This window comes from Capsicum annuum, chromosome 8 (genome assembly GCF_002878395.1).
Source record: "Capsicum annuum cultivar UCD-10X-F1 chromosome 8, UCD10Xv1.1, whole genome shotgun sequence".
Lineage (NCBI taxonomy): Eukaryota > Viridiplantae > Streptophyta > Magnoliopsida > Solanales > Solanaceae > Capsicum > Capsicum annuum.
The window spans coordinates 136,524,828-136,536,356 of NC_061118.1; the positions used below are offsets into that span (position 1 = coordinate 136,524,828).

General features: G+C 26.0%; 1 non-coding gene across 1 annotated transcript; it reads right to left on the reverse strand.

Annotated features, from left to right (window-relative positions):
* Positions 1–1,092: 1,092 nt before the first annotated feature.
* On the reverse strand, positions 1,093–1,165 carry TRNAE-CUC. Its single transcript has one exon. It is a non-coding gene; the product is annotated as a tRNA-Glu (tRNA).
* Between the last annotated feature and the right edge of the window lie 10,364 nt (positions 1,166–11,529).

Consider the following 11,529-nt stretch of genomic DNA (forward strand, 5'->3'; position numbering starts at 1 on the left):
ACTTTTACTTGTCATATTTAGCTTCTCAAGAGTCAAATTGCATGAACTTTGATCAATATTTTAAGATTTATTTTAGCTTCTTGAGAGTCAATTGCATGAATTTTGATCAAACATTTTAAGATGAATTTTTTGATCATATTAATGTGAGAATGCTTGCAATTTATAGCATTTTTCGTATAGTTTCAAACATATAAAATTAAAATTTAGAATATTAAATTAATCTACTTCATTTTAGCTTTGAATTTTAGTTAAATTAATTTTCATAAAGCATAATGTGACAATTAAAAATGAACAGAGAGAATATGCGGAATAAGATATTTAAGGTGCATAGTTTTGTGAGTTTCAGTTGAAAGTAGTACTCCCTTCGTTCCTAGTTGTCGTCCTTACTAAAATAAATATTTCTTAATACTTGTCATTTTACAAAATCAAAACATAATTACTTATTTTAAGATTTATTTTAGCTTCTTGAGAGTCAATCTGCATGAATTTTGATCAAACATTTTAAGATGAATTTTTTGATCATATTAATGTGAGAATGCTTGCAATTTATAGCATTTTTCGTATAGTTTTCAAACATATAAAATTAAAATTTAGAATATTAAATTAATCTACTTCATTTTAGCTTTGAATTTTAGTTAAATTAATTTTCATAAAGCATAATGTGACAATTAAAAGTGAACAGAAAGAATATGCGGGATAAGATTTTAAGGTGCATAGTTTTGTGAGTTTCAGTTGAAAGTAGTACTCCCTTCGTTCCTAGTTGTCGTCCTTGCTAAAATAAATATTTCTTAATACTTGTCATTTTATAAAATCAAAACATAATTACTTATTTTTTTTCAGCTTTACCCTTAGTCATAAATATGGAGAGATCAATATAATGCAAAAGGAGAAGTAATAAATAGAGATTAGTTAATAGTGAGGGTAATTTACTCAATTTAGCATGTAATTAATGTTTTTTATAATGGTAATTTACTCAATTTAGCATGTAGTTAATGTGTTTTTTAAGGGGGAATGAGTCCAAATTAAAATGACGACTATATTGAAGGAAGTAGTTGGAAGTAATATTTGTAGGTGTCATTTGCAAAAAATTAATTCCGTTGCCGGGACTTGAACCCGGGTCTCTCGGGTGAGAGCCGAGTATCCTAACCAACTAGACTACAACGGATGACGACCATTAGTTTGCACTAAACAAATATATCGTGTAGTTGTTAACCATCCCTTATCATGTTTTCCATGTTACCAAATACCAAGTTGAACCATATTCCCCTCCTCCCCCCCTCCAAAACCCCCCAACTCACGCCCCTCTTGTGTTTTATTTAATTTTTTTTTCCTCATTATCGTACATCAAATCTGATCTCTTGTAAAATCTATTTTTTTTTTTGTCTTGAGGTTTTGTTTCCTTATCTGAATTATAAAAAGATGTATGCATTTGATATTATCTCTAAAATTAGCAATGAATCATTATTCATTTTCTTAACATCTGAACGGATTTCATTGAACCCATAACTTTAATTAATATGTGGCTATATATATATATATATATGTATGTATATACATACATACATATATATATATATACATACATACATATATATATATATACATATATATACATATATATATATATATATACACACACAAAAATATACAAACCCATAACTTTTAATGTGCAATGCAAACCCATAACTTTTAATGTGCAATGGATTTTGATGGTAAAAACATAAAAATCAGAACTATTAAATTTAAATTCTGATTCTCACTTCTGTCCATAATGCATAAAAGAAATACCATTAATTTACTCGGTGTTGTTTGTTTGATGAAATGTATTTGAAAAGCTAGCGATAGTATTGTTGTATTGGTAGATAATGACTGAGACACCATGTATTTGCATTAATAAAGATTATAACTAATCCTAATCATTCAAATCGTAATGGTTAAGTTTGTTTATTAAAGTTTGAATCTTAATTAAGAGGTGCATTTTTTTTTCTTCAAAAAATTAATGAGTCTCTAAATATGAGTATGACTGATTAAGATTTACAATAAATTAAAGTCTTTAAGATTGTTAAAGATACCTAATCAAAGATTGCAGTAAACTAATTCCATTTGTTCACCATACCGTCGTGGTTGCGTACTATTACAAATCACTATTCGCAATTACCGCTATCGATTATCACTATATTCTGTCAGCTATTATCATAATATCATCATTTATTGCCATTAGTTATCACCATTATCCACGACAACTATTAAATGTTCTCAATCACCACCTACCAACACCATTGTTAGCCACCATTACCATCTTACTTTCATATAATTTTTTAAAAATATTTTATTGACATAGCATTAGATTAGATTAGTATCTTATTAAAATTTATTCATTAATTTTTAAACAAACACAATAATTATATATATTTAGATGTTGAGAAATCAAATAACCATGATCTTTTAGTCTAACATTTTAATACTTCGATATATATTCAAATTCAAACTTTTAAATATTAATATATACATCTTAATATTTTCATAATGTATTCGAATTCAAACGTCATAACCTTTATAGAATTATGAGGCCTTGTTGATGTTCATGGTTGGTGGAGATAATGTCATGTATAGTGGTCACTACAACTATTGAAAATGCAGAGTTGGTTGAGAAAATTGAAGGAAAGGTGTCTTTTGGATTGGTAATATTGACCAATTTAAAGGTCAAACATAATTAAAAACTTTTTTACTTTCAACCGTCAGTCGACGTGACAACATTCTCCGGCGACAACAACTTCTAGTTTTTCATCGTTTCTTTTCGATTTTCACAAGTAAAAAATTAGGGCTTTTAATTTATGACGAAAATGAGGAACTTGATTTTTTGGTGTTTATTATTTTTTAATATTTTTTGTTATTTTTTTAATATTTGTTATTTTTTAATTAAATTTCTCATCTGGATGTATCTGCTACTGCTGTTTTTTAATAATGAATAAAACATGTAACATGAATCCAACAGATGAGTATTTGTTGCAACATATATGACTAATCTGTTGCACAGATTAGTAATCTGTTGCACAGATTAGTAATCTGTTGCAACATCTATGACTAATCTGTTGCAACATATATGACTAATTTGTTGCAACATATGAGTAATCTGTTGCAACATATATCACTAATTTGTTGCAACAAATGAGTAATCTGTTACAATAAATGAGTAATCTGTGGCAACATATATGACTAATCTGTTGCAACAGATTACTCATCTGCTGGATTCATTTTATAGTGTTGTAATATGAATCCAACATATGGGTCATCTGTTGCAACAAATTAGTCATATATTGCAACAAATTACTCACTTGTTGCAATAGATGACTCATATGTTGGATTCATGTTGCAGGTTCTATCCATTGTAGCAGTAGCAGTACACCAAATAAGAAATTCAACAAAAAATATAATTTTACTTACAAAATAAGCTACGAAGTAATGTCCAAGTGGTATACGAATAAAATTTGACCTAAATTTATTTTTTTTAAATTTCAACAGGGGCACAACGAATAAGTAAATCACATGAAAAATTTCATGAAACAGGTAAAAAAGACAAAAATAATATACCATACATCAAATGCAAAAGGATCAAGGGGACAAACATTTGAGTTTTCCTAAAAACGTTTAAGTTCCCTAATATTTTAATTGCTTTCTAATAGCTGACCCATCTGTTACAACAGATTTTCCATCTGTTACAACAGATTTTCCATCTGTTTGATAATTTCAAACAGATGAATCATCTGATGCAACATGCTAGTCATCTGTTGATTCAAATTAAGTAATTATTAGTAATAACGAAATTGATTTAGCTAAAATTAAAGACGTCTCTACGGCAATGGGACAAACATTTGTGTTCTCCTAAAAATATTTGAGTTCCCTAATATTTTAATTATTTTCCAACAGATTATCTATTTGTTGCAACAAGTTAGTCATCTATGGCAGCAAATGTTTATAACAGGTTAGTCATTTCTTTATTCAAATTAAGCAATTATTAATTAAGCAATTATTAATAATAACTAAATTAATTTAATTAAAATTGAAGACAAGTCTTTAATACAAGACCTTAGACAAGGGGACAAATGTTTGAGTTCTCCTAAAAATATTTGAGCTTTAGTATTTTAAATTGCTTTTCAACATATATCGAACTCGGAATCAAAATAAGCCACGGAATTAAAAAAGTGACCAAAATAGGTCACCTATTTAAAAAGTTACCAAAATAGGCTAAACGTAATAATTTATTACGTTTTCTACTTTTTTCTTAACGGTCAACTAACGGAGTTGACTTTTACAAAAACGTAAGAATTTCTTACGTTTTACATTTTTTTGTAAAACGTAAGAACTTCTTACGTTTTATAAAAAAAATATAAAATGTAAGAAATTCTTATGTTTTACATGATATCGAGGAAAAAAATACAATGAATTGTCAAATCAATTAAAAAGGTACTAAAAAAAGGAGTTGTTCAATGTAACAAAAAGTTATGTTCTTAACTTTTTTATAGCAGTGGTCTCCCACCCACAATTTTTTTTCCACAAATGTCTTATCACTTCTACTTTTTCCTCTTTTTACATATGATAATTATGAATTTTTTTATTAGTTAAATTTATTTATATTTTACATGTAGTTCAAATAATTTATTTTTCTAATAAATTTTTACGTTTTACATAAAATTTAAAAAAGAAGTATCAATTACCTCATTAACTTAACAATTTTCGTATATTTATTCTATATAAAAAAAAATAATCACTTCTATTCTTAATTATCTGATTTCTTTTTAAAAAAAAATTATACTTTTGAGTTTTCCTCTACTCCAAAATAGTGAAATGTTGAATTATCGTTGATCAAATATGCTACTATATACAAGAATTATATTTTTTTAGTAGTGTTCTTAAAAAAATATATTTTCTTATATTAATTTAGGAACACTACTAAATTAATATAAGAAATTATATTTTTTTAAGAACATTATTAAAAAAATATAATTCTTGTATATAGTAGCATATTTGATCAACGATAATTCAACATTTCACTATTTTGGAGTAGAGGAAAACTCAAAAGTATAATTTTTTTTTAAAAAGAAATCAGATAATTAAGAATAGAAGTGATTATTTTTTTTTATATAGAATAAATATACGAAAATTGTTAAGTTGATGAGGTAATTGATACTTCTATTTTTAAATTTTTTAATGTAAAACGTAAAAAGTTATTACATAGAGACAAAAAAATCATTTGAACTACATGTAAAATACAAATAAATTTAACTAATCAAAAAATTCATAATTATCATATGTAAACAGACGAAAAAGTAGAAGTGATGGGACCTTTGTGAAAAAAGAAATTGTGGGTGGGGGACCACTGCTATAAAAAAGTTAAGAACGTAACTTTTTGTTATGTTGAACAACTCATTTTTTAGTATCTTTTTAATTGATTTGATAATTTACTGCATTTTTTCCTAGGTCATCATGTAAAATATAAGAAATTCTTATGTTTTATATTTTTTTTATAAAACGTAAGAATTTTTTACGTTTTACAAAAAAAATATAAAACGTAAGAAATTGTAAAAGTCAACTCCGGTAATTGATCGTTAAGGAAAAAATAGAAAACGTAATAAATTATTATGTTTAGCCTATTTTGGTAACTTTTTAATTAGGTGACCTATTTTGGTAATTTTTTCGATAGGTGTCCTATTTTGGTCACTTTTTGAATTCTGTGGCTCATTTTGGTTCTGAGTTCACATATATCTTATCTATTTAATAATTTTCAATAGATGAGTCATATGTTGCAACAATTTAGTCATCTGTTGCAACAGATGTCTATATTTGTTGGATAATTTTTAGTAGATGAGTTAGCTATTGCAACAGGTTAGTCATCTGTTGCAACATATGTCTATATATGTTTGGTCATTTTCAACAAATGTCTTTAACTGTTTGGTCTTTTCCAACAGATTACTCATATATTGCAACATGTTAATTGAAATAGTAATTGAACTTATCAATTCATCTTTAATTTTAGTTAAATCAATGTTGTTCTTACTAATAATGTCTTAATTTGAATCATTTCAAATAAAATTGGCCAATTAACACTTTACTCAAGACGAATACACTTAGATGATCATGTAATTACTATGAGATTAATTCAAATCATAATTAAATTATCAATTCATCTTTAATTTTAGTTAAATCAATTTAGTTATTACTAATAATTACTTAATTTTAATTATTTCAAATCAAATTGGTCAATTGATCATTCTACTTAAGACAAAACACTTAGTTGATCATGTAATTACTATAAAATTAATTGAAATTGTAAGTGAACTTACTAATTCATCTTTAATTTTAGTTAAATCCATATAGTTATTTCTAATTATGGCTTGGTTTGAATCATTTCAAATAAAATTGGTTAATTGATCATTTTACTCAGGACGAACATACTTAGTTGATTGTGTAATTACCATGAGATTAATTAAAACAGTAATTGAACTTATTAATACTAGTTAAATCAATTTAGTTATTACTAATATAATGACTTAATATGAATCAATAGATGACCAAGATGTTGCAAAAGATGAGTAATCTGTTGAAAATGACCAAACAGATAAAGACATTTGTTGCAACAAATTAGTCACCCATTGTAACAGATTAATAATGTGTTGGAAATAACAAACAGATAAAGACATTTGTTGCAACAGATGACTAATCTATTGCAACATATGTGTATATCTGTTTGATAATTTCAACAAATGACTTATCTGTTGCAACAGATTAAATTTGCTGCAATAGGTTATACACTTAAATGATCATGTAATTACTATGAGATTAATTAAAATTGTAATTATTAAATTAATTTGGCCATTACTAATAATGGCTTAATTTGAATCATTTCAAATAAAATTAGTCAATTGATCACTCTACTTAGAACGAACACACTAAGATGATCGTGTAATTAATATGAGAATAATTGAAATCGTACTTGAACTTATCAATTCATCTTTAATTTTAGTTATATCAATGTAGTTATTACTAATAATATCTTAATTTGAATCATTTCAAATAAAATTGATCAATTAACACTTTACTCTAGACGAATACACTTAGATGATCATGCAATTACTAACTATGAGATTAATTGAAATCGCAATTAAAATTATCAATTCATCTTTAATTTCAGTTAAATCAATTTAATTATTACTAATAATTGCTAGATTTTAATTATTTCAAATCAAATTGGTCAATTGATTATTCTACTTAAGACGAAACACTTAGTTGATCATGTAATTACTATAAAATCAATTGAGATTGTAAGTCAACTTACTAATTCATCTTTAATTTTAGTTAAATCAATATAGTTATTTCTAATTATGGTTTGGTATTCATCATTTCTAATAAAATTAGTCAATTGATCACTCTACTCAGGACGAACACACTTAGTTGATAGTGTAATTACCATGAGATTAATTGAAACTGTAATTGAACTTATTAATTTATGTTTAATTCTAGTTAAATAAATTTAGTTATGACTAATATAATGGCTTAATATGAATCAATAGATGACTAACATATTGTAAAAGATGAGTAATCTGTTGAAAATGACCAAACAGATAAAGACATCTGTTGGAAATGACCAAACAAATATAGACATATGTTGCAACAGATGACTAACCTGTTGCAATAAATGACTCATCTATTGAAAATTATCAAACAAATATAGACATCTGTTGCAATAGATGACTAAGTTGTTGCAACAGATGACTCATCTATTGAAAATTATCAAACATATAAGATATATGTTGGAAAATAATTTAAAAGAGTAAAGCTCAGATGTTTTTAAGAGAACTCAAATGTTTTTCCCCTTGTCTAAGGTCTTGTCTTTAATTTTAGTTAAATCAATTTAGTTATTACTAATAATTGCTTAATTTGAATCATTTTAAATAAAATTTATCAATTGATCATTCTATTAAGAACGAATACATTAATTGAAATTGTAAGTGGACTTATCAATTCATCTTTAATTTAGTCAAAATTAATTTATTTATTACTAATAATGACTTAATTTGAATCATTTGAAATAAAATTGGTCGATTGATCACTCTCCTCGAGACGAATACACATAGTTGATCATGTAATTACTATGAGATTAATTGAAATTGTAAGTGAACTTATCAATTCATCTTTAATTTTAGTCTTATCAATTTAATTATTACGAATAATGGCTTAATTTGATTCATTTATAATAAAATTGGTCAATTGATCACTCTAATCATGACGAATTCACTTAGTTGATAAATTACTATAAGATTAATTGAAATTGTAAGTTTATCTTTAATTTTAGTTAAATCAATTTAGTTATTACTAATAATATCTTAATTTGAATTATTTCAAATAAAATTGGTCGATTGATCACTCTACTCAGGACGAATACACTTAGTTAATCATGTAATTACGATGAGATTAATTGAAATTGTAAGTGAACTCACTAATTCATGTTTAATTTTAGTTAAATCAAGGCTTAATTTGAATCATTTAAAATAAAATTGGTCAATTAATTATTCTACTAAGGATGAAACACTTAATTGATCATTTAATTATTGAGATTAATTGAAATCGTAATTGAACTTACTAATTCATCTTTAATTTTAGTTAAATCAATGTAGTTGTTTCTAATAATGTTTTAATTTGAATTATTTCACATAAAATTTATCAATTAATCATTCTACTTAGTACGAAATACTTAATTGATCATGTAATTACTATGAAATTAATTGAAATCATAATTGAACTTACTAATTCATCTTTAGTTTTAGTTAAATCAATATAGTTATTTCTAATGATGACTTAGTTTGAATCATTTTAAACAAAATTGGTCAATTGATCACTCTACTCAGGACAAACATACTTAGTTGAGCGTGTAATTACCATGAGATTAATTGAAACTATAATTAAACTTATTAATTTATATTTTATTTTACTAATCAATTTAGTTATTACTAATAATGACTTAATGTGAATCAATAGATGACTAACATGTTACAGCAGATGAGTAATCTGTTGGAAATGACCAAACAAATAAAAACATCTGTTGAAAATGACCAAACAGATATAGACATCTGTTACAACAAATGACTCACTTGTTGCAACAATTAATTTATCTATTAAAAATTATCAAACAGATATAGACATCTATTGCAACAGATGACTAATTTGTTGCAACATATGACTCATCTGTTGGAAATTACTAAATAGACAAAATATGTGTTGAAAAATAATTTAAAATACTAAAGCTCAAATATTTTTTAGGAGAACTCAAATGTTTTCCCCCTTGTCTAAGGTATTGTCTTCAATTTTAGCTAAATCAATTTAATTATTATTAATAATTGCTTAATTTGAATCAACAAATGACTAACCTGTTATAAGTATTTATTGCAACAGATGACTAACTTGTTGCAACAAATAGGTGATCTGTTGGAAAATAATTAAAATACTAGGGAACTCAAACATTTTTAGGAGAACTCAAATGTTTGTCCCATTGTCTTAAAGACTTGTCTTTAATTTTAGCTAAATCAATTTAGTTATTACTAATAATTGCTTAATTTGAATCAACAGATGACTGACATGTTGCAACAGATGATTCATCCGTTGAAAATTATCAAACAGCTAGAAAATGTGTTATAATAGATGGGTTATCCATTAGAAAACAATTAAAATACTAGGAAACTTAAATATTTTTAGGAGAACTCAAACATTTGTCCCCTCAATCCTTTTGCATTTGATGTATGATACACTATTTTTGTCTTCTTTACCTATTTCATGAAATTTTTCATGTGTTTCACTTATTCGTTGTGCCCTTGTTGAAATTTTTAGAATTTTTTTAGGTCAAATTTTGTTCATATATCACTTGGACATTACTTCATAGGTGATTTTGTAAGTATAATTATAATTTTTGTTGAATTTTTTCTTTGGTATATTTGCTACTGCTACAATGGATAGAACCTGCAACATGAATCCAATATATGAGTCATTTATTGCAACAAGTGAGTAATCTGTTGCAACATATGACTAATCTGTTGCAACAAATGACCCATATGTTGGATTCATGTTACAACACTATAATACAAATTCAACAGATGAGTAATCTATTACAACAGATTAGTCATATATGTTGCAACAGATTACTCATATGTTGTATTAGATTAGTCAATATGTTGCAATAGATTAGTCAATATGTTGCATCAGATTACACATCTGTGCAACAGATTACTCATCTATTGGATTCACGTTATATGTTTTATCTACTGTTGAAAAAACAACAATAGCAGATACACCCAGATGAGAAATTCAACTAAAATTATAATTTTACTTACTAAAATCACCTATAAGTAATTCTCAAGTGATATACGAATAAAATTTGACCCAAAAAAATTTGATCAAGTAGCAATAGTAGCGGTAACAACAATGTTCAACAACAAGAAGATGATGATGATGAACAAGAAGAGATGATAATAAAGAACAAGATGATGATGATGAACAAGAAGAGATGATAATAAAGAATAAGATAATGATAATGAAGAAGAAGATGATGAATAAAGAAACCACAACAATGAACAAAAAAAATCACGAAGAGAGAGAAAACTCCAATAAATGAGAAGAGAGAGAAACATGCTTTTTTCCCCTCCATTTCTAGTTATATTAGGTTTTACATTGGATCAAAGTGTAAATAAAATACTTGTGGGTTATTTTCAAACTTTTCTTACTTTCTTAATCCTTAATAAAGTAATTGTCACCTCCACTCAATTATTAAGATTTGTGCCACCCACACTTCATTTTAAAACTCTTTTGTCACCTAGAGCCCAAGGCCCCGAGTTGGTTGGAGATATATGTGCCATGTGATCGGTCACTATAGTAGATGTTGACTTGTCTAGGCGTGTGTTGAGTTTTCTTTGGAAGAGGCAATCTTTGAATGGTTTCATACATTGATGTAACGTGCTAATTATTTTTTCTTTGATTTACACTTGGTAAAAGTCAATTCATGATTTAAGCAAGATTGTTGTCATTGTCAATGTTTTGGCTGCCAAAGGATTTTGCAGTCGGACATTTCTCTATTTCACATGAAAATATTAAAATTTACATCTTTCATTAACATCATGGATGACATCAACAAACCTTTTCTCATCTTTATAAATAGGGACCATTTTCTCGATTTAATTCCTCATATTGTCATTGAACTATTGATAATATCTCACAAAAGTCATTTTTGTATTTTTTATGACAAAAATGTCATTGAACTATTACTTTATCTCTCATATTATCTTTCTAACATATTAAGCTACTAAACTCACTTAATTTTCTTAAGTGACATTTTAAATTCAATTTTAATGACAAATTCATTAAAATATACAACTCAATACATAACAAAAATGATTTTAGTATAAAGGCAATAAAATCTCTCAAATTTTATCATAAAAATAATAAAATTCACCAAAATAAAATAGATTTTAAATAAAGACAAATTAT